Source organism: Zonotrichia leucophrys, chromosome 21, assembly GCF_028769735.1.
Source record: "Zonotrichia leucophrys gambelii isolate GWCS_2022_RI chromosome 21, RI_Zleu_2.0, whole genome shotgun sequence".
NCBI lineage: Eukaryota > Metazoa > Chordata > Aves > Passeriformes > Passerellidae > Zonotrichia > Zonotrichia leucophrys.
In genome coordinates this window covers 709,997-733,095 of record NC_088190.1, presented here as the reverse complement: position 1 = coordinate 733,095, position 23,099 = coordinate 709,997, and the positions used below count along the sequence as shown (strand labels likewise).

At 47.5% G+C, this 23,099-nt stretch overlaps 1 protein-coding gene and 1 long non-coding RNA gene across 2 annotated transcripts in view; one reads left to right on the top strand and one right to left on the bottom strand.

Annotated features, from left to right (window-relative positions):
- The window catches only part of RERE (arginine-glutamic acid dipeptide repeats), a 166,532-nt gene that overhangs the window by 18,704 nt on the left and 124,729 nt on the right, over nucleotides 1-23,099 (top strand). The gene's annotated exons all lie outside the window — the stretch shown is intronic.
- LOC135456780 (uncharacterized) lies at nucleotides 17,287-20,051 on the bottom strand. The gene is made up of 2 exons (XR_010442609.1): nucleotides 19,865-20,051; nucleotides 17,287-17,612 (listed from the first exon to the last, which is right to left on the bottom strand). It is a non-coding gene; the product is annotated as an uncharacterized LOC135456780 (long non-coding RNA).

Genomic DNA, 23,099 nt, shown 5'->3' with positions numbered 1-23,099 from the left:
ATCCAGCATCCCCTCCCTGCGTCCTTAGAAAATCAGCTACATCACTGGAACGAGACTTGAAAAGCGTGCTCTGAAGCCAGAATAAACACCCTGAAATTTTTATCATAATGTTGCTTTTAAAAGTCCTAAATGTCCTCTATTTAAAATGAAATTCTTTTGTATTAACCTGCTTTCATATGCTAGCTTTCACCAGACTGCAGAATTGCCTGATTTGACTTTCTAATGGAACTGTAATGAATCTTCTGGGAAATGGAGCGATTGAGTGCATACACTGTGCAACTCCATTGTGAGACACCCTGTTAGATCTGCTGGATTCCTGATTTTATTTTTTCCGAGGGGTGGGGTGTCCCTGTCAGGTATTCACATCGAAACCAAACGCATTCTCCAGGGCATTGGGGAGCTCAGGCACTCCAGTGGGAAACATTGCCTTGATTAAATCTGTTTGCAGCATCACACACACAAATGGGCTGGGTGATGGTGGCACAGTTAGATTAAATTCAAAGGCGTGCATTTGGAGAGAAAAGAATAAAGATGAAATTTATTGGCAGATACCCGTGTAGCTCCTTTGAATACCTACAGGACAGATTATTTTTAAAAATGTATCAAAGTGCACACAAAACTCTGCATAGGGAGTGTATTTTTGTGTTCAAATGCTGCCTTATTCTGCAGCTGTACTTGCACAGTGTCTGCCTTGTGAACAAAACGAGCCTTTGAAGAATATTGCATATATGATATGTGAAAGGGAGGGGAGAACCCGAGGATCCAGTGCTCAGCTTGGCACCCAACAGCCATTCCTTTCATACTTTGATTTCAGGGCCAAAATGCCCATTTTCTGCACTCTTTGCAGTCTGCTCTAGGGAAGGCCATACCCAATTCTCTCGTGTCTTGTCTTAATACCTTTTAAAGTGGTATATGTAGTCCTGGGGTTTTTAGTTTCTGTGTCTTTGGGCTTTCAGTTTCTTTTTGCCATTTCTCCATAGATTTTTCAAATTTACAAAATACTGGGAGCACCATTCAGCTTGGATCTGGTACTTGAAAAGGCCATACTTGAGACAAAAGCTGCCCAGCCCTTAACACCTGGGGCTTGTTGGCTGTTTCAGGTGTGTGGAAATCCCATTTCCAGAGCAGCGCTGGGTGGAATCTCCTGCACATCTCTGTGGTTTGGGAATGGGGTCAGGATTCAGCCTCCAGCAGGAAGGACAGGAAATATTGGCAGCTGGAACTTAAGGCAGCAAAATAATACAAGAAAATGATCTGTAAGTGCCAACTTCCAGCTCAGTGGCTGATACAGCTTCTCCTGGGAGGTCAGGGCTGCTTAAAGGGAATTTCCCCACTGCATATTCACCTGATAAGGGCTGAGCTGTTCATTCAGAGCAGCTCTGTGCTCTGCCCTTTTCCTGGAAGTAATGGAAATTGCTGTGAATAAAACTAGACACAGTTTATATATCTGTGGGGAAAAAAAAATCAATATTTTCTTTGGGATCTGATGTTGAGTCCACTTAAATCTGTTTAACTTCAAAATGCAGGTAGTATATTGTAAGATGAAGACAGATAAGTACAAAGCAGGTTCTCAAGCCTTGGAGAATGTTAAAAATTCTATATTTTTCCTGCAGATAACCTTTTTCTTCTGTCAGCTGAGTTGGGCAATTGAAATAAAGGCTGGAGTTGCACAGCAGAGATGTTCTGTGGGCTTATCTCCAAATTGTGTCAGCGTTTTCTGCTCGCCCCTCTCCCCTGCCTGCTTTCCTTCCATATCGAATGTAATTCCTTAAATCCATTGTAGTAGGTGGATTCACGTGTGTGTGAGAGGAGTGGTGGGCACGGCAGGCCTGGGTCAGGGTGTTGGGGACAGATCTGGGGGCACAGGATGCTGAGATAAATGCATAGACCCATGCCTTAGAAACAGCAAAAGGCATTCAGAGTTGTGCATGCACATGGAGCCTCGGTCAGGGCGTTGGGGACAGGGTTGGGGACAGATCTGGGGGCACAGGATGCTGAGATAAATGCACAGACCCATGCCTTAGAAACAGCAAAAGGCATTGCATGCACATGGAGCCTCGGTCAGGGCGTTGGGGACAGGGTTGGGGACAGATCTGGGGCACAGGATGCTGAGATAAATGCACAGACCCATGCCTTAGAAACAGCAAAAGGCATTGCATGCACATGGAGCCTCGGTCAGGGTGTTGGGGACAGGGTTGGGGACAGATCTGGGGGCACAGGATGCTGAGATAAATGCATAGACCCATGCCTTGGAAACAGCAAAAGGCATTCAGTTGTGCATGCACATGGAGCCTTGGTCAGGGCGTTGGGGACGGGGTTGGGGACAGATCTGGGGCACAGGATGCTGAGATTAAATGCATAGCCCATGCCTTGAACAGCAAAAGGCATTGCATGCACATGGAGCCTCGGTCAGGGCGTTGGGGACGGGGCTGGGGACAGATCTGGGGGCACAGGATGCTGAGATAAATGCACAGACCCATGCCTTAGAAACAGCAAAAGGCATTCAGAGTTGTGCATGCACATGGAGCCTGGGTCAGGGCGTTGGGGACAGGGCTGGGGACAGATCTGGGGGCGCAGCAGGAGCAGGGGCTGCCAGCCCCTGTCCCAGCCCACTGCCCGTGCCCTGGGTGGCCGGCGTCCCTCGCGTGCGGCTGCCGGTCCCTGCCAGCTGTTGCCATTTTGCATTCAGTGTTTGTAATCAGCCTCTCTAAAATGGCTTTATTGTTGGCTGATCAGGTGTATCCTGCCATAAATAAAACATTGGCAGTAATTGGCTGTGACAGCTCCGCCGCCGCCGCCCCGAGCCCCGGCCCCTCTCCCCGGGGTAATTGGCTTTGACGGGTTCTGGTAGCTGCAATAATACTGATCCATGAGCCTGTGTGAGCTGCATAATGCCTCGAGGATTTTGTACCCATCAATATGTCCTCAGCTTGAATCATTTTTTTCATACTTTTTCCGTGGCAGTTTATTAAAAGGAATGCTTGCTGCATTTACTGTGTGTTTGGTATCTACACAGCCTCAGCTGTCATGGCAGATGAAAACACCATCCTGCAATTCCAAACGCTGCTGTGTGCCTGCTGCTGATACAAAGGAGCCCCCTGCCATTGCCCAGGGACACTTGCAGCTCGAGTCTCTCCTTTCTGTAGGTGCATTGATGGTTTGGGATGATCCCTGATAATAAAACGCGATAATCTGTTGGCAAGAGCGCGACTGCTTTTGTTTGCAAAACTTAATAAGCTGTGAGACAAACACAGAAATATGCAAAGGCAGAGCTCTACGTGCTAAGTGAGGCCTGACAGTTTCGGTTCTAACCACAGCTGAAGGCGTGCTGACTTGTTTGCTACCTTGGGTAATAACTCAGATTTCTTTGTGGTGTCTGGTGGAAAAAAAAATCAAAATCTTGTATTTGCTGCTATTGGATCACACTTGATCTTATTAGGGCATTCTGAGAAATGTAAATGGCAGCAAATCCAACTCGGTTGGATCCTAATCAGCTGCAGCACCAAAGTTATTGGGTTCTTAACCAGAATTGGCACATAGAGCTGAAATTCATTAAAAGTAGTTCTTAAAGTGGGATTAGTTTTTTCTCGGTTACAATTACTGCTGGCTCATCACGGAGAGCAGAATTTCTGTGGGTGAAGTGTGCCTAGAGTAATTCACTATCTCAACAGCAGTCATGACTTTGGGAAGGAAGTTTGTTTAAATATCCCTGTAAACTTTGATCCCTGACAAGCTTAGGGCTCTCTGCTTAGGGAATAATTTCTGAAAGATTCCAGGAGTGCTTCAGGAGCCCCTCCAGAGCAGGGCATGTCTGCAGTGGCTGGGAGAAGGTATTGCTGCTCCTGAAGAAGATTTTTATTTTTGAAGTGTGCTGATTCTGACACAGGCTATGGGTTTGCAGTCATGCAGCCCCACAGTGCTGATGGCTCTTGTGGGGAAATGGCAGATAACTCCTAGTGGGATAATCTGCATCTTTATTTTTAGAAACAAACCCTCTGCTTTCGTTGTGTCATTGTGGGGACGTCTGGCAAAGTTTAGCTCCTTGTTTCATGGCCTCAGCTGTGTCTTGGTACTGGAAATAGAAGTTGTCTGTTTAATTACGTGCTACAGAGAGGAGGTGGATGATCAATGCCTGCCTGCCTGTTCACTTTGGGTTCCAGCAAAAAATGTTTCCTACTCAGCTCATTTTTGTTTTTATAATTGTGTCATGAACCTTCAGGCAAAACCCTGAAGCAAAGTATTCCTCACTCTGTGTTCCTTCCACTGGTGTTTTGGAGGAAAAGGTACTGAAATGTCATTTTTTCCACCAGATGAGCTCACAGTGCAAGTAAAATTTCAGAATGGGATTTCCTTTATTTTTGGTAGATTATCTCCCCTGAAAATGACAGTAATCACTTGGGTACAAGCTTTTCTGAGGCAGAAAAGAACAGTTTCAGGAGCTCACTTCTGCATTCAGAAATGTACCTAGAAACCAGAATGTGGCAGGGTAGTGATGGAATCCCCTTTTCAGCTTGTGTGCACTGTGAGCACTCGTTCTGGCCCTCTGGCCACTGCAGGTCATTGCTGTGTTCCAGGTAAACCTGAATTTGAGAGCATAAGGGTATTTCCAACCATTCAGCCTCTTCTGTAGTCTGGCATTTTCATCCACCCCATCCCAGGAACCAAAAGCAGGGAAGATCAGTTTGTCAAATATACCCAGCAAAGTCTTAGGAATTAAAAATAGCAAAATGCAATTACAGGCTAATTGATGAATGTAATTAGATGTACATTTGACCAAAACTAGGTTCTGCAGCATTAGCAATTTAATTACAAAATGCCTTGTGATTGTAAAACTAGCAAGAAATACTTTGCTGGTAGCTGTAGCTGCTCTTTCACATCCTGTTTTTCACAAAATCAGCTTTAGGAGCCATCGTATGAGCAAGTGAAATATGTGAATTTGCATCAGAGTGAATCTTGCTCTGGAAATTAAGCACAGGAATTGCTTACACAATTTAAACTTGAGGAAGCTGTGGCTTTGCTCTCCTCCTCTCACCAGGGCACCAGTGTGAGTCCCAGGACTCAGTTCAGGAGCTGACCCTGCCCAGGTAATTTTTTAAAAGCTGTTTCTAAGCTCATCTTTATTGGCTTAACTAAACCCCTTGGCTTGGAACTTGGATTTCAGCATTGGTGTGGCTGAAGGCCTTTGTACATGGGAGGAGGAGGAGGATGGTGTGTGGTGGGCGCAGAGCAGTCCCTGCCCTGTGCTGCTTGGGGGTTGGATTGATTTTGTTTATTACCAGTGTTTTGGAAAGGCTTTGTGAAGCCCCTGTGGGGTTTCAGAGGCTGCCAAAGGTGGATTTTTGGAGCAGCCTGTGCTTGGTGTGCCTTGGCCTGGCACAGGAGGGGACAGGAGGGGACAGCAGGACAGTGGGAGCTGTCCAGTGCTCCCAGCTGGGCCAGGACACCAGGGGAGATGCTGCCCTGGCATTGTTATGGAATGGTGTCAGCAAAGGGCACAGTCCTGCTGAGCCCTGGCAAAGCCCCACAATCTCGTTACCATCCCTGTGCCCCCCAAAGAGGATTACCCTGCTCCATTGGGCATCTGCTCACTGCTCTCCAAAGGAGATTGATTTATTTGTCAGGTGTGGGGATGACAAAACACAAAACTTGAGTTAACTTGTTCTCTTAATAAAATGTACATTTCATGTAGCACTTGAGATGTGCTCTTCTAAATAACCTCGTAATGATCTACAGGCTTGCCTTGCCTTAAGAAGATTAAGGAATTAATGTCAAATTACAGACACAACTGCAAATAGCACTTGCTGTGTTCAGTGTGCAGGAGGGGTAGACAGCTGATAAACATGAAAGATATTTTAAAATGATTTGTTTTCTTGGAGGAAAAATCCCAGGTGCTAGGATAATTTATTGCTGTGAGGGGAGGAGATGCCCTGGCCAGTGATGCTGTTGTGTTCTGAGGGGTTTGGCTGAGGATCCAGCAGAGCTGCTCAGCAGCTGAAGGTGTCAGCTCAGCTCTGCATCACCAGCTCCTGTGTGTCAGCACAGGACAGCTGTGGGATCACAGCCCCACAGTCAGGGCTCGCGTGTGCAGGGTGAGTTTTGGGTGAGACAATGACAAAATGCCTAAGAAGATTGTCTGTGTTACATAATGCTAATGGAATTATGCTTGGATAAACACATTAATGTAAGGGAGGGAGGAAATGCCCAGCCTTTAGCTGTGGGAGGCATCAGTGTTGCTGCTGAAAGCCATGGCATAATTTCTGGGAATGGTTTTAAGTTCAGTGTAGCTGGTTAAAAATAACATGGAATAAGTTTTCCTTTTCCGCGCTGTAAATGGCTTACCTTAATCTTTCTATTTTGGTCAAGTGAAAGGGAAATGAGGTCTGAAGAATTGCTCTTTAGCAAAAGCTGTGAGAGCCACCAAGATTACTGCTGTGTCAGTGGAATTGCAGGTAATTTTTGTTAGGTGCACAGCAGTTTGCTCACGTTCAGAATCAGAGCAGGGGGTTACAGAGAGAATGGGTTCTGCTGGAACAGGGGCTGCACATTGATCCTTTTTGGGAAGAGTTTGTGCTGAGCTTTGGAGCTGTCAGAGGCTCTGGGTTTGCCTTTCCGTAGATGAGGTTTTAGTTACTGTGCTTAATTCTTGGTTGATGTTCTAAGGCAAAGAAACTTGTGAGAAGGCTTCAGTTAAAACCTCAGACTGCTTCTTGCACTGTTGTGGAACTGCAGGTTCTGTGAGCAGGAGGCTGGGAGATCCCTGGGCTGGCTGTGACACTTAATTTGGCCTTCAAAGCTGTGATTGCGTTGCAGCAAGGATCTCTGAGGCAGGCAGTCTGTGATGGAAGTGTGCTCTGTCCTCTCTGTACATCAGTCTTTCCGCCTGTTTGTGTTGCCAAGAATTTTTCTGACCTTTTCCAAATCCTTATTTTCCTGGCAGTGACTTTGTGTTGAAGAGACAAATTATTTTCTTCTGCCTCTTTGGCTTTATGTTGAACTTGTTTAAATATTAAATAATTTTCTTTAAACTCCTCATTTCCCCTGTGATTTACTTTGAGGGAATGGCTGTTTGGAGGTAGCCCTGAGTTCTCAGAGCCCTGTGTCCAGAGGAGATCCTCGGGAGATGTCTCTGAGTCCCCTCAGATGAAGGATGAGTGTCCTCATCAAGGCAAATTGGCAGGATAATTGTAGATTTTCTGAAGCACAGGTTCAGGTCTGAGGGGGGAGCTGACCTTGCGTGTTCCTCTGCCTTCTTGTGGCCCTGAGTGAGGATGAGGGTGGTGGGATGAAGGAACAGCACTGCCCCTTGTTTCAGGATTATCACAGCTCCCTGGGAACTGCTGGGCTTGTGTAACTTGTTCTGTGTCCTCAGCCAGCTCTGCCTGATTGGGGGGATAACACCAAAAAGACATCACTGCATTCTGCACTCTGGTTTTTCTGTGGTCCTTCCCCTCCTAAGGGCTGGGATTTGGAAGAAATGAATCCCTGATAATTGAATTTATCAATAGTTCCTGATTAGAGGCTCTCTACACTGCTCCTTGTGTCACTGTTCTCTTTTAGGTGTACCTGCTTGAAGCAAAAAGTTTACAGTCAATGAGTGAGAACTTAATGACACATTTGCAGTTACCCTCATTTGAGGCTGAAATGGGTCTTTTGGTCATAGTTTGATAACTAAGTGGATGTTAATTAACTGAAATCCTATGCCTTAAAATCTTTCACTTACAAATAATAATTAAAAACTCCAGTTCAAGGATGGCTCCTGCAATCCATGCTCTGCCTGATATAAAAAATCTGGGAAACAGAGAAGGTTCTTTATTCACTTCAGTGAAAGGTGCATGTGAATTTTTGGAAAACAGAGCTGAGTCTTTATTCAGGATGAGGTGGCTCATTCTCCTCCAGCTGGGAAACAGTGCCTTATTTTTAATAGCTTTGTACTTTGATCAGAGGTGGTGTCTCATTTTGTTATCAGCACACGGGTGGGACTTCAGGGAGAGCAGAGATGAATGCACCCCAGGTGTAAATTCAGAAAATACATTTATTCCCTGGAGCATGCAGTGCTGCCGAGTTCCCCGATATCCAGAGGTGAAATATTGCTGATTGCAGAGCTGTGCAGGGAGCAGGGCCGGGCTGGGACCCCGATGGTTCAGGGATGAGGAGTTGGCTCTAGAGGGTGCTCTGAGCCAAGGCAGCGTCTCCTTCCCCTCTTGAGCAGCCACTGGTGACGTTTTGCTGAATTAAAACAATAAAAATGGCTCTGCCCGCCTCCCCCAGCACATGGGCTCGCTCTTTATTGGAAACCTGAATATTAGTTTGGCCTGGAGAGTTTTTCTGCAAGATGCTGCTTAATTATTTAGCTCTAGGGGGATTCCTGCACTGTGAGCTCCAACATCCTTCCTGTGTTCTCATGCTGATTTAAATAATTTGGATGTTTAAGTATCTTTGGAGGTCTTTAGAGAGCATAAATAAAAGGATGAATGGTTCAGACTTGATGGCATTTTCTCCCTTTCTTGGACAGGAGGTGAATCACTGCATTTTTGCCTCAATATATTAATAGAGAAAGAAGCAGTGTCTTGACCTGCTGTGATTTTTAATATCCCTTTCTAGCAGCCAGTAATAACTGGTAGTAAAACATGTAATAACAGACAAATTCCACAGTGAGGTTTCACACAGGGGTTTTTTTGCTGTTGGCTGTGTGTGTCTGTGTGACACTTTCATCTCTCCCTTTCATTTTGCAGTCCTGTGACCCTGCCCCAGAGTCCTCGGGAGGGAATTTCCTGGGCTCTGTGAAGCCTCCAGGTGCTGGTGGTGCTCAGGGCTGACTCCCAGCTCTCTAATTCAAGCTTGTGTTTTAATTGATTTTTCCTCCAAGCATGGCAGTTGTTTCCTTGATGCCAAGAAAAAGTTAAAAGCTGGAGTTTTTGGCCGGGGAATATTTACATCTGCAAGTGTCACGTCTGTGCAGATCTCGTGTCTCTGTGCTGGTTTTTGGCAGGGCTGTTCTGTTCTTTTCTGGCTTAAAGAAAGCCTGGAGTGCCAGCAGTGACCATTGTGGCACATTGAAAACTGGGCACTGTTGTTTGGGCTCCCGTTTCTGTTCCACTGCTGGTTCTCTGTGTAACTGTTTCCCCTGAATATGCAGTTGGGTAATAGAAATCTCGTAATTTTTACCTCTGACTTGAGTGGTTATGAGGACAGTAATTGTTTCAGCCTGATGGAGATTAAAACTTGTCTCCCATGTCAGTTATTAAATGTGGAAATAGCTGCAGGGTGTGGAATAAAATATTTGATTTACAGTGCAGCCCTGTGAAAGGCTGTAACACAAGAACTGTATGGATTTGTTTGGTATAAAAGCTTCATTTGAGAGGAGAGGCAGCAGCCTCTGACCATTTCTGGTTGTGATTTCTATTTCAGTAGGTGGGAGCCCAGTGTGGTGATTTGTGTGGTGGGATGATGGTAATTCTGAGCTGGAAGATGAGTTGTCTGTGATTCTGAGCCTCTCAGTGCTCCAGCTTCTTATCAGCAGAGCTAACTGGGGCTGAGCTGTCTGTAATTCATGGAGTTTTCCTGTTCCTGAGTTAAAGGTTAAAGTTATTACAAGCATGTGTGTGAGCTGTTGCTGGCACTGCACAGTGCTCTGGATGCCTGCACATTATTGCTGTGGACATATTTTTCTACTTAACGTGGGGAGCAGTTGTTTAATTGGAAAAGCTGTTACTTCTCTTGATCCTGAGCATAGTAAAAATCAATGTCTTCTCTGCAGTCTGAACTAATAGGAATCAAACTCATTGAAGGATGAAAATGGTTTAATCAACAGAGAGATGTCTTAAAGGTTATTTAAAAAACAAAAGCAGCCACCAAGCCCACAAACAAACCTCAGAGCCCAGCCCAGGTCTGGAACTAATGAGGAAAACACTGCTTGCCACCTTCAGCTGGACTGACAAGGGAGGGGAGGAAAGTTTCCTTCTGCCCTGGATGGAGGGATATTCTTGGGAGCCATTTCATTTCAAAGGCTTTTCCTTTAAACACCACTTGTCTGTATCTTCAGCCTTTGTATGAACTGACAAAAATGAGGTCTAATGATGGGTTTCTTTGTAGTGGGAGCCATGAAAGGGACTTTGTCTTTTCATTCCAAGAACTGAATCTAAGGCCATTGTCAGCCTTGTTCTTGACCTCATTTGTCCAGCGAGCTCTGCTTATTTCAGATACATTTTAAATCCAGTTCCTGGCTGGCTCCTGGTACCCCAGAGGGGAGATTTCCTTGGGAAGGGGGAAGAGAGGAGTGACAGCTGCATGTTTACCTGCATGTGAAGTTGTACAGCTGCATATGAAGTTACACAGCTGCATGTTTACCTGCATGTGAAGTTACACACACGTGTGCTGCAGCAGAGAAGTGATTTCAGAGTTTCCTCCTGGGACTTGATGGCTGAGGGTAATAAAGAATGAAATGGACAACCTGGTGTGTGTTCTGTGACTGCTCAGTGCTGATTCTGTGAACCTGGAACAAAGTGTAACCTTTAAATGGTGTTTTTACCTCTTGATGTGCCACACCAGCATGTTCAGATCCTAAAAAGCAAAGCAGCAGATCTCATTTCAGGAGGAAGTTGCCTGCCAAGCTTTACTACAAGGCTTAGGAATGGATTGTTAACGAGCTCATGATGTGACATGTATACTTCTTTCTGATAAAACATTAGCATGGAAATCGAGCAGTTCCTGTCATTCACCTCTCCAAAGCCAGACAGAGAGCTCAGAAGGGGAGGGAGCTGAACGGGAAGGTGCTGTGGTTTATTCTGGGAATCACAGGTTGGGATCTGCCTGAGCCCTCCTTTCTGGGTTCCTGATGGTCCCTCTGGGTCCCTGTGCCCTTTCCATGCCCATTCAGTTATTCCTTGGTCCATGGGGGCACTGCAGCTGAGGAGATTTGGGCACACTCAGGGGCTTCCTGGGATGTCCCTGAGCTCTGTGCTTTGTGGATTTCTGTGCTTTGTGGATTTAGGTGCTTTATAGGTATCTGTGATTTCTGTGCTTTGTGGATTTCTGTGCTTTGTGAATTTCTGTGATTTCTGTCCTTTGTGGATTCCCCCTCAGTGCTCTCAGTGGGGCTACCAGCAGCACTGAAATTGCATTTCAGGTTCCAAACCCAGTTGCAATGCCCTGGCAGCTCCCTGCAGCCCAGGCACAGCTCTGTCCCCCTTGTTCAAGGGTTTGCAGTGTTTGCTGCCTCTGAAGCTGTTTGTTGTTACGGGGGAATTGTCTCACATCCTCCTGCTCCAGGAGGGTTTGTTTTTCCTGTGGGTTTCATGCAGGACTTCCTTGCTGAGTGTTTGTTTTGTGGACTGGCCCTGTGTGTGTGTCAGGGCTGGGTTTGCAGTCTGCAGGAGGGGATTTCATCCCACATGTAATGCTGGGACATGGGTTACACTGGGGGAATGGCACTCTGGGATTTCACAGCTTTCTGCAAGGGCTTCCAGGGAAATTCCACTGAATCCTCTCACACGTCCTCACTGCTGGGATGCCTTGGATTATTTGGTTGCCTCATGCTGGTGGGGGTTATGTATCTGAAGTTTTTGCTGTTTTATCTCCATATCACAAGAAGCTAAATAGAACACCTGGGATGCCTTTTATGTTGAATTCTTTAATAGGCCACTGAAGGAACCGTGTAAGAGGAGAACTGATGTGTTGCAGGTTTAGCCTTCCTAAAAATACTGATTTAAACATTCTGTAGTAGCTGAGGTACACACATAACCAACATAAACGGAGTTAAGACCATTGTGTGTTTTACTTGAGAATTTGAAGGAAGTTCAGAATCAGAACACAGCCGTGAGAATGGGATTCCTAAGCCTTCAGAGTGATTCTGTTGTTTTGTGTTGGATACTGACACAGAGCGTGCATTGTGTTGACAAGCAGCTCGGAGCTGATTTCTGATTTCTGAAATATACAGCAGGATCCTTTCCTTGTGACAGTGTTTGCTGAGTTGGCGTGAGCCCTGCTTAGCTGTTGCCACCTCCTCATCTCCAGCGTGAGCAACATTGTGAAACTCATTCTGAAAAGCTTTTTTGGCTGTTAATTGGTTGATAGCAGCTATCAAAAATCTGCTGCTTCCTTTCAGTTGACTCAAAGTTCCTGTGTAGGTGGCTCAGACTGAGTGCTGTGTGAAACACAGCCCTGCACCAGTAAATCCCTGTCTGCTGGAGAAAAAACAAATCCAAACGAGTCCAGCAAACTGCTAAAATAATAATGCTTCCTGTGGGAGTGAAGCTGGCTTGTGTGCTTACTCGTGGAAGAGAAGAGGGATGAAATGAGAATTATTCCATGGCCGGGGGTTCTGGGAGGTGTGAGGAGCCATGCTGGGTTAGTGCCCTGTGCTGTGGTTTGGGAGTGAAGAGTTCCCTCCTCCTGGGACTGAATGGGACCTGAGTGCTTTCAGGCTGCTGATATTGTCTCCAGATTACACTGCAAACTTCCTGTTTTTAGAGCTTATCTCCCTGTCTGGGGGGAGAGGTTATTCTAGGTACGGTCACATCCTGTGCTTGTTGTCACTTGTAAAAGAAAAAAAAACCCAAACTTTTGAATTTTCAGAGGCCTTTGAATGTGTGAGTGATCACTGCTCTAAACGTGAGCTGCAGCCTCAGCTCCCATCCCCTGTGTGATCTCAGTAAAAGCTGTAAATCCATTGCAAATGTTCCATCTCTGCTAGCTCCACTGCTGAGTGCAGGAAATGCCCCGGCGGAGGATCAGGCTGGCTCTGGAAGGAAGATTGCAGAGGAAGCATTTGGGAGTCATTTCCTTCAGTGAGTACGGGCTTGCTTTATGCTGCAGCAGTTTAAACATTCCACAGGCTCTGATGGAGGTATCAAGTTTTCCATTCCCAGAGTTACTCTTAGTTTAAACTGGAGGGAAGAACAGGCAAACTCCCATTGTTTTACAGCTGCTTTGATAGAGCTGGAAAAGATGCATGTGCTCAGTTCTTCCTCCCTCCTTTGGCTTCACCCCTCCCACACACGTTTAACTATTGAGAATTTTATTTTGTTTGCTTTTTTATAGTCATCTGAGAACAAAGAGCTTCTTGTTTGTTTCAATCCATTTGTTACATTTTCAAGTATGTAAATTTTTCCTTTTAAATGGCTTTTTTGGACAAATATTTTGATTTTTTTTTCTATGTAAGATAATATGTTCTAAAAGGACTTGTGTGCATTCCTTTGTGTTAAAAACAAGAAGCTGCTGAACAGGTTGGTGTCTTGCCCTAAGTACCACAAAATCTGGCAGACACACTGCATTTTGTTTTAATATTCTTGGCTTACAGTTTACTATTCTGTAATCTGGAATTTCCCAGGGCAGGGATTTTTTTACAGAAACACTTTTAAATTTAAGTGTTCGTCCCTACAGAGAAGAGGAAACAAACCAGATGAGAAGTACCAGAACAAACAAAAAAAAGGTTTTTTTCCCCCTTCTGTCTTCCCAGAGAAATCATCCTGTACTTCTTGCTCAATTTTACCCTTTTTGAGGTGGAGCTATCTGAGATCATTGCCCTAAAATTGGGTTTTAACCCTGCTGTGCCCCCTTCTCTGACTCAGGTTTGCTTCTGCTTGACCACAGGGGTTTCTGTCCTGGCAGAGTTGGGTGTTCAGGAGGGTTTGGGGTCAGGGTTTCAGGATGGTTTGGGGTTTCTGTCCTGGCAGAGTTCAGGAGGGTTTGGGGTCAGGGTTTCAGCAGGATTTGGGGTCTGGGGTTTCCATCCTGGTAGAATTGGGTGTTCAGGAGGGTTTGGGGTCAGGGTTTCAGGATGGTTTGGGGTTTCTGTCCTGGCAGAGTTGGGTGTTCAGGGGGCAGAGCAGGCAGCAGGAGCTGGGCTGGCACTGCTGGGAGCACTCATTTCATTGTATGGGCACCTGGGAGTGAGCTCTGACAGGGCTGGGCTCTCCCTTGTTGGGCTGTGGTTGGTTGTTTGGGGTTTTTGTGGTATTTTTGGTTTGTTTGTTTTCCCCAGCACTTCCTAAGCCAGGCCTTCCTGTAAAACGCTGCTTTTCTCAGTGTTATCATGTGAATTGCCTGGTGCTCACAGCTCCCTGGGGCAGCGCTGTCGCTGTTTGATGCCTGCTGTGACAGAGAGGCAGCGGCAGCCAGGATGCCGAGTGTGCTCAGACAGCCCAGGGCTTTGTCCCAGGCACCCCTGGCATCCTGTCCCTGTTCTCAGGGATGCTGAGTGTGCTCAGACAGCCCAGGGCTTTGTCCCAGGCACCCCTGGCATCCTGTCCCTGTTCTCAGGGATGCTGAGTGTGCTCAGACAGCCCAGGCTTTGTCCCAGGCACCCCTGGCATCCTGTCCCGTTCTCAGGGACACTCTGGGGCTGTGCCACAGCTCCCTGATGAGGGACAGGCAGCTTTCCCCTCCTCACAGCAGCAGGGAGCACAGGTGTGGGCAGTGAGCTGGGTGTGTTTCTGAGCCAGCCTTTGGTCTGTGCCTGTGTGCTCAGCTGGGCTGTGTCAGGGTGACCTGCAGGGCTGGCACTGGGCAGTTGGTGGCAGTTGCTGGTGGCAGTTACAGGAGGGCTTTGCCTGCAATTCTGGTCGTTAAGAAGGGGCTGAAGTTGCTCAGATGTTCTGAGAGCCCCGAGCGCCGCTGTGGTGCTGGAGTTTAACAGGACCTGTGAGGACTCAGGGCTTGGCCAGAGGTCACTGGAACATCCTGAGCACCAGGTGAGTGCAGGGAGGGAGCCTCAGTTGCTGAGCCATAAAATGTGAGATAGTGCTGGTAATTCTGTTTGACAGGGAAACCTCACCCCAGCCAAATGAAACCTTACCCAGCAAACAAAAACAAGCTCTGAAGGTCCATGGTCTGTGAAGGTGCAGGTTCCTTTTGGGGATTGGAGAGAGGCAAGGGGATGGCTCATGCCAGTGCTGTACTGTAAATGGCATTAACCCTTGGCACGCTGGTTTGTGAGAAGTGCTCTGTGTGTCAGTGTGGTGCAGCAGAAGCGGCCATGGCTGTTGGGCTGTGAGCTGAGTTTACAGCTGAGTTTAAAGCAGTTTACAGCAGAGTTTACAGCAGGGTTCACAGCAGTTTACAGCCTCCCTGGGCTGGGAGTGCAGCCCCAATTGGCCTGTGGGTTGTGCTGGGCAGGAGCAGCAGTGCCCTGGCTCTCCTCCCGCAGCAGGTGAGCAGTTCAGCAGTGGGGAGGAGCAGCCCGTGTAACTGTGGAGCTGCCTTGGTGCTGTGCTGCCACGGCTCAGAGCAGGTTTCCCGTGGGTGTCACAGATCAGGCACGGCTCCTGCTGCGAGCGGGTTTGAAGCAATGTGTGTGTAGACAGCAGTAATGTCTTGTCAGGAGCTGGGGATCAGTTCCTCTCGCTGTTTGTGCCAAGAAAGCTGCATTATTTACAGGAACAGAGCCTCACCTCTCACCTGACCAAAGGTTTTGTGTCTAGATGGAGCCGGGTGCTTTGATGTCCAAGTGCAAACAATCAGCAGTGGGTTCCAGCCACTCGGTGCTGCTGTGGAGCGGAGGGAGGTGACCTTTCCTGCTGGCAGCCCAGCCAGCCATTGCTCTCCCCTGCTGGGAGAGCTCCAGGTGACCCCTGGAATTCTGCAGCTCACTTGCAGCTGGAGCTGCCTCTGTGTCGGGTTTATTTTACTGGAGGTGCCGTGGGGGTTTGGCCGGGGTGACACCACTGACACAGACTGGGGAGCTTGTGGTGAGCACTGCGGTGATGACACACAAGGAAAGGCTGCTGGGACAACACTGAGCTGTTAGTTTGTTCTCCATGAACCCACTGCCTTCCTCTTCCCCCTGGCCAAGGTTAAATCTGAGGGGAGAGCTTGATTTAGTGGAGCTCTGAAGGCAGTGTTGAGTCTCCTTTTAAAAATAAGCCCAGCTTAGCAGGGGTTAGTGCTAGACAGGGAGGTTGTGTTGGACTGGCCTTTAGGAACCACTTGTGTTCATGTCTCCGTGCTCTCAGAAGGCGTTTAAGGCTCCTTTGTGTTCTTTCAGTCCTTGTGAGCCACCGGTGTTCTGCAGCCTGCTCTGAACCTGTGTGGGTGAGCTGCTCCAAGTGCTTGTGGCACCTCTGTCATCAGCGACTCTTGGAGAAAAACAACTTAATGGACCCGTGTAATCTGTATAATCTCATTAGGGCTGTTTAGGGCTAGTTTGTGCTCCCAGTGTTTGCATACCTGGGAGAGCAGGAAGGGCTCCTTTGGTGGAATGTTTGTGTGTGCTCCACAGCTCATTCTGTCAGGAGTGGGGAGTGCTGCTGATTGATGGGTCTCGTGTCTTGGAGGGATTACATCTTTATTTAATATTCCTCCAATTTGTGTGTCTGTGTTTAATATTCTTCCAATAGGGTCGGAGTGGTGCGAAGTTATGAATTATTCGCGTTTGTTATGAGTCGTGTGTCTGGAAAGCAGCACATTTTCCAGCCCTTTGAAGATACACTGTCTGTCACTTCTCAGCGCTCAATCTTTCATGAGCTGAAGTGCGTGGGTACAGGATACAAAGTGTTAGAGCGTTCGGGGAAGCGCTGAAAGCCAAAGCTGTGAGTTAACAGGTGCTTCCCAGATTTTAGCTGCCACGGGAGAAGGTGTGCAGGGCTGGATGCGCACACGCCTCTGAGCTGTGGCAGGAGTTACTGACAGCAAGTCAGAGCCTCATTTCTTCAGATTTCCAGCTTCTGTTGTTTATTGTCACGACCTTAATGTTTCTTCAGCTAGGTGTTCTATTTAATTATGATGTTTATAGTAAATATCAGCTCCCTTGGCTGTGTGCTCAGGCCTGTAGCATGCGGAGTGCTTTGCTTGTAACTGCATCCCTTGTCTCAGTTCATTATCTGTTAATGGTACTCGACATGACAGGCTTGTTTTGATAAATGGAGCCTGCCAAGAAAGCTGGGATGGATTTTGCAGGCGGTGGAGCCGAGCTTTGTTTCATTGTGCAACACCAGAGGGCTGATGCACGCTGGACCAAACACCACAGAGGGCACTGAGAGCTCTCTGGGCACTGGTTCCAGCCCTGCCCGTCCACCCAAGGTCTCCTCTTTCCAGAGTATTTTCCTGACCTATGTGGAAGCAGATTTTGCCTGGTCTTGATGGGCTTTGTGAATGTGTAACTCAATTTCCCCCCCCCCCACTTTTCAGATCTCCAGCTTTCAGAAGGGATACAAAAAGAAATGCTGTTGTAAGATTATAATGCTGTGGCTAGCAAAGGTGTATTTCATGGCCAGGAAAAGATCTTTTATAGCCCATTTTCAAAAGACCAGATAAAAAGTCCCTATTGCAAAATGGAGCTTGAGGCTGTACTCTGTGCATGTTTTTTATTTCAGTCTCTGAAATGGGGGCAGATCTCCATATCTCCTAGGAAAGCCAATTAGTGAAAGTTGAGTTGTCTCTGATGTCGGTGATTGAGTGCTGTGGCTGTTCTGCTCACTCAAGGATCTCCAGAATGCTGTATACAAACAGATGGGACTTGAGATGATTTCTCTGCCATCTCCCACACTGCTGAATTGGGAAGTTGGTTTGTGTTGGATTTGCAAGACGGTGTCTGAGATTCAAGAATAGTCTCCAGTTCTGTTGCTGTGCTCAGACTGCCAGCTGCTGTGCTCTGCACTGTTTGGACAACTTTCATCCTAACGGGATACAAAGAAATCCACGCATCCTAAAATTATTATTATTGTTATGAATGCCTTTCCCCAACATATACTGACTTTAGGGATTTGTGATCCGAGCTGCCTGAGTCACCTGCCCCCGAGGGATAAGGTATTTCTGAACAACAACCATCAAACGGGGTATTTTTCAAGCGATGAAACCTGGCCTGAATTAACTTCCTGCTGGGAAGCTCTTTTGGAAGTCATTAGGAGCAAAGCTGATTTGAATACACTCTGGAGCAGTGAGTTCCCTTCTGCGTGTGCCAGGTGTTGGGCCAGGTTTGATGAGGAGATGGAGGAGCGAGGCCGAAGGCGCTGTGCTCGCTTTGTGCTGACCGGAGCACTGAGTTCCAGCTCTGGCAGGTTTGGGGCTCTCACACAAAGTGTGTTTTGCACCAGCTCTGGCCAAGGCGCAGTTCAGGAGCTGCTGTGCCATGAATATTGCAGGAGTGCAGCTCGTGCTGCACCGCCTCAATTTGTATTGATCACAGCAGCCCTGCGACGCTGGAATTAATCAGCTTTTAGGCAGCTATTTCTAGAAAGTACAGGGTAAATTTCAAACTTAGATCTTTGTCTGCTGAAGGACTCCTAGGCTCTAGTATGAAAATGGTGGAAATGGGTATGGATAAATAGCAGGAAGATACACAACTACAAATAATTAGCAGCCTCTGGAAAGATGAAGTTGGCAGGCAGTACTTGAGGGTGTTGCTCTAATTAACCGGGTCTGTGAACCTTAATGATTATCATTTTTATCTATTTTTTTAAACTTGCCTTTGTAAAACTAGCTCAGAGGTGGTGTACTCCCATATTTATTTTATAGGTAAAATATTACTGTACAGCTAGGAAATGGATTTGCTCGGCAGGGATAAAGTGTATGTTGCCCCAAGGTAATGGATTACACAGATGACTTGTTTTGCATGTTATTCTGCAAGGGAAATAGCAGGGCTTTGCTCGAAAATTAAGGCAGCACTAACAACTGAAAGGTCATGGTTGTGGTGTAGAGGAACAGCACAAGACATTGGGGGATGAGTTACAGGTTTGTGTGGAGATGCACAGTCAGATAAATAGTCATTCTTTATAAAAAATCCAATTAAAAGCAGATGAATTTCTGCTCCTAATGGGGGGAAGGAAGGCGTTGTAGGGAAGATTTTGAACAAAATGGCTTGCTAATTGAAGGCAGGGCAGCCAAATCCCTGTGCAGAGTGTGGCAGAGCGTGGTCCTGGCCAGGATGGCTCCCTGGCCATGCCCCATGTGCATTTCCCACCCTGATGCCCGATGTGATTTCCCCACCCTGAACTGTCCCATGTGCATTTCCCACCCTGAGTTACCCCATGTGCATTTCCCACCCTGGCCATGCCCGATGTGATTTCCCACCCTGAACTGCCCCATGTGCATTTCCCACCCCGAGTTACCCCATGTGCATTTCCCACCCTGGCCATGCCCCATGTGCATTTCCCACCCCGAGTTACCCCATGCTCATTTCCCACCCTGAACTGTCCCATGTGCATTTCCCACCCCGAGTTACCCCATGTGCATTTCCCACCCTGAACTGCCCCATGTGCATTTCCCACCCTGAGTTACCCATGCCTTCCACCTGAGTGCATTTCCCACCCCGAGTTACCCCATGCTCATTTCCCACCCCGAGTTACCCCATGCTCATTTCCCACCCCGAGTTACCCCATGCTCATTTCCCACCCTGGCCATGCCCGATGTGATTTCCCCACGCCGGCTGCCGGGCCCGGGGGATGCTCCCCGCTCCGCTCTCTCCGTTCCAGCGCTGCCATCAATCACGGGGCTCCCGGTTCCGGCGGGAGGCGGAGCGGGGCCGGCCGGCAGCCGGTGCGGAGCCGGTGCCGAGCCCGCCGGAGCAGCGGGGCCGGCCGGGGGCCCGGGACGCTCGGCTGGGCTCCGGCCGCAGCTGCTGGGCGGCGGAGGGGCCTCCTTTTGTTCAGCAGCTGCGCCGCCGGCCCCGCTTCCTCCGTGCCTGCCCTTCCCGGAGCCCTCCTCCTCCTCCTCCTCCTCCTCCTGCTGCTGCCGCCGCCGCTCCTCCCGCCGGGCTCCGCCGCCGGAGCGGGGCCGGGCTGGGCTCGGGGCTCGGGGCTCGGCCGCACCGGAGCGCGGTGAGTGAGTGAGTGAGTGCCCCCCGTGCCCCCCGTGCCCCGGGACTCGCTGCCTTCCCGTTCTATTGCCGGCAGGAGAATTGAGGCTGCTCTGCGAGTTGATTAATTGTCACCTGGCTAACGATAGCTGCCTGGATGGAGGAAAGGCTTGGCTTAATTCTCTTTTCCGCTTTGGGTTGCTCCAGTTTTTTTGGCTTTTTTTTTTTTTTTCGGAAAAAGTTGGATCGACTTGGTAGGTGAGGCGTGGGTAGGTTGTTATTGGCCTGGGAAGTTCAGAACGCTCTAAAGGCTGCAGGGTTGTTGGTTTTGTTTTGTTTGGTTTTTTTTTTCTTTTTCCATAACAAATGCTTTACCTCCCAGTTCTAAATATAAACAGTTGGGGTAGCCGGACTGCTGTGTTTAATTCTGTTTTTTAAAAGCGAATGAGATGAAGAGATAAGGATTGCATTTTCTTTATCCTGGAAGAAAGTACTTTTTCATTACGCTCGGTACAATGGAATGCCTTTGAAGCGCTAATTGGGACAGTGTGTGGTGTAACTCTTTAAACGATGTTTAATGGTGTTTTAAGATAGTGGCAGGAGACCTGCTCGGCCACTTTGTTTCCTGAGGAAGAAACCGGCTCTGCTTTGTTTTGCAGTTGGATCTGAGCTGGTCTGGGTCCGTGTGGCTTTGCCCTGCGTGGGGCATTGTGTGCCCGGATGGCTCCTCCAGCCATGTGGGGCTGCTTTAATTGTCGGGGAGTGGAAATGGCGTGACAAGGCCACTTCATTCCTTTCTTTGTTGGTTTAAACTTAACACTACTGCTGGGCATGGAGCAGGAGGAAGAGGCGATAGCAGCCCGGTGAGGTGCACTTTCAGATGCTGCTCAGATTTGTATTTTCTGACCCGGTTCGGACCCGCCGGGTTCCAGCCCCACAGACAGCGCTGTTCCATGCACAGCCCTTCATCTGCAGGCAATTAGTTCCAGACGCGCAGCCCAGCCCGCATTTCCTCAGTTTTTGTTCTTGCAGGCGCTGGTGAATCCCCGTGCCCAGTGCCCATCAGCAGACAGACAGACTGACAGCAAGCTGCGAGCGGCGCAGGAGCAGCGTTTCCAAGCTTCTATTTGTTTTTTTCCAACGCTGCAATTTGGTAGTGTTTAAACTGTTTTCTAAAGATGTGTGGGAGCAGTGAAAGGTGGTTTCAGTCCCGAGCACTCGAGTGCTCATTGTGCTCTGGCAGGCTGGGTGCTTGGCAGGCACTTCTGGAAATGTTATTTGATCTGGCAGCGCGATAGAATTCACTTGGATTACACAATTTTTTTCACCCCCCGGTTGCTGTTTGAAAGTGATGCATCAGCGAGTGTTGCTCGAGAGCGTATTTTAAGACCCGAGCTGCGTGTATTGGCTTTAAACAGGATTCCAGAGAGGCAGCTCAGAATTTGTCTTGTTTTGTGGTTAGGATTTATGAATTGAGGCGAGGGCTGACGTAATCTATCCGACCACTTCCTTTGTGTGTGTTTTAGAGTTGATAGTGCTTTGTTTTGCTTAAAATAGCCAGGACTGCTTCTTGAATACTTTTCTATCTCCTTTCTGCTGTGGCCTTCAGTGTAAGCAGACAACTTGTTCCAGTTGTGTGTGACTGTGTCCCTTTGAGGAAATGGTTCCTTCCTTTTGTCACTAAGGTTCAGTGAATTGCTTGTATGCTAAGTAGATGAGACTTTAATTTTAATTACCATAATGATGTGTACAGCTGTTCTGTCAGAACTGTCTTGGCAGTTTTACTCCGGGTTGTGGAGCATCCCTTGATGTGCCTCCCAAAGCCTCTTTTGCTCACTTTTGTTTGTGTGAAGGTGACAAAGATGGGGCTTTGTCTCCTGGTGAGTGGTTAACAGCTCCTGCCAGCGGGCCTGGGTTTGATTTTGGTGTGTGGGGAAGGAAATAAGCTGTTTATCGCTGACCTAACCCTAAACCGCCTTGTCTTTCTTTGTGCTGCCTATTGTTCTGCTGCAGAGCAGGCAGGAGTCACCTCTACATTTCTTACAGTTTAATTCTTTAATGGCTCTACAGCTCATGGAGCTGGCTCTGAGTGTTGGGTCGGTGTGCACGTGTTAATTGTTAATTGTTAATTGTTCTGGGCTTCAGGAGATGTTGGGGGTTCTGCTGATCTGGTTCATGTTGGATTGGAAGGCTCACACTGTTTAGTTTTAAAACAGTGCAGAGCAGCATTTTGTAACTTGTTGATATATGTGGCTACCAGGACATTTCTGAGAGCCAGTGGCTGGTGAGAAAAGCAGCTGTGAGTGAAGGCAGGGTGCAGAAATTGCTGCAGATCACTTTTATTGGTTTTTGTGAGCTCTGATGTTCTGGCCAAGATACCTATTCCTGCTCTAAAGTAACTTTTATTTTTGCTTGAACCTTGTGTAGTTAAAGTGCCAGACTCAGTAAATGACACATGAGAGCACTGAGTGGTTCTGGTTTGTGTTTTAGAGGTAAATAAAATGAGAAATGGTTTCTAAAGCAGGTAGTCCGGACCAACAGGCACCCTGATATAAACATTCAGTGCAGTGGGGAGCCTTACCTGGAGTGATCAGCAGCCCCGAACAGCAGCTTAATGTGCAAATCGTTATTAATGTTATAAAACCGTGTCAGGAGGGGCCCTGGGGGAGCAGGGCTGTGTCAGCAGAGCTGGATAATCCCAGCTCTGTCACCCGGACCTTGCTTAGCCTTGCTCCTTGCTTGGCTGCTGCTCCCCTGTTTCAGAACACAGCACAAATGTCTCTGTACTGCAGACTGGAAAAGCCTTTAATGATGTAGATAAATAAAGAGGACCCATGAAATGCACACTATCAGAACAACTTCATGAAAAATAATGTCAGGCACTCTGAAATGAATCAGAGGGAAACCTGGTTTGTCGTACTTCAGCTTTCTTAGCAGAAGTGAAACTCTTCTAAAAGAGTGGACTAAAATAGTATTTATTCCAAAGTTTGCCTGGGGTAGTGCTTTGAGTTCTGACCTTTGGATACGAAGTGAGAACAAATAGTGTTGAAAAATGTAAATGATTAAAACAAGCTGGCCTTCCCTAGGAAACATTTGTGTCAAGTTTATCCAGGAAAAGGGCTTGGTAATTGGATTAATGTTTTACTAGTGGCATAGATAGTGTTTGATTGTGATGCGTAGATTCTCTCATAATGTTTTTTTTGTGTAATTGCTGTGTTTGGAATTCAGGCACTTTCTAATGTTAGCAGAAGTACAGAAGAAGTGGAGGCTGTAAATTCAGCATTAACGATGTAGCTGTGCTCTTCTCTGGGGAAGGAATGGCAAATTTTGAAAGGAAACTTGGTTTAATTAGTCTTCTGTGAATGGATAT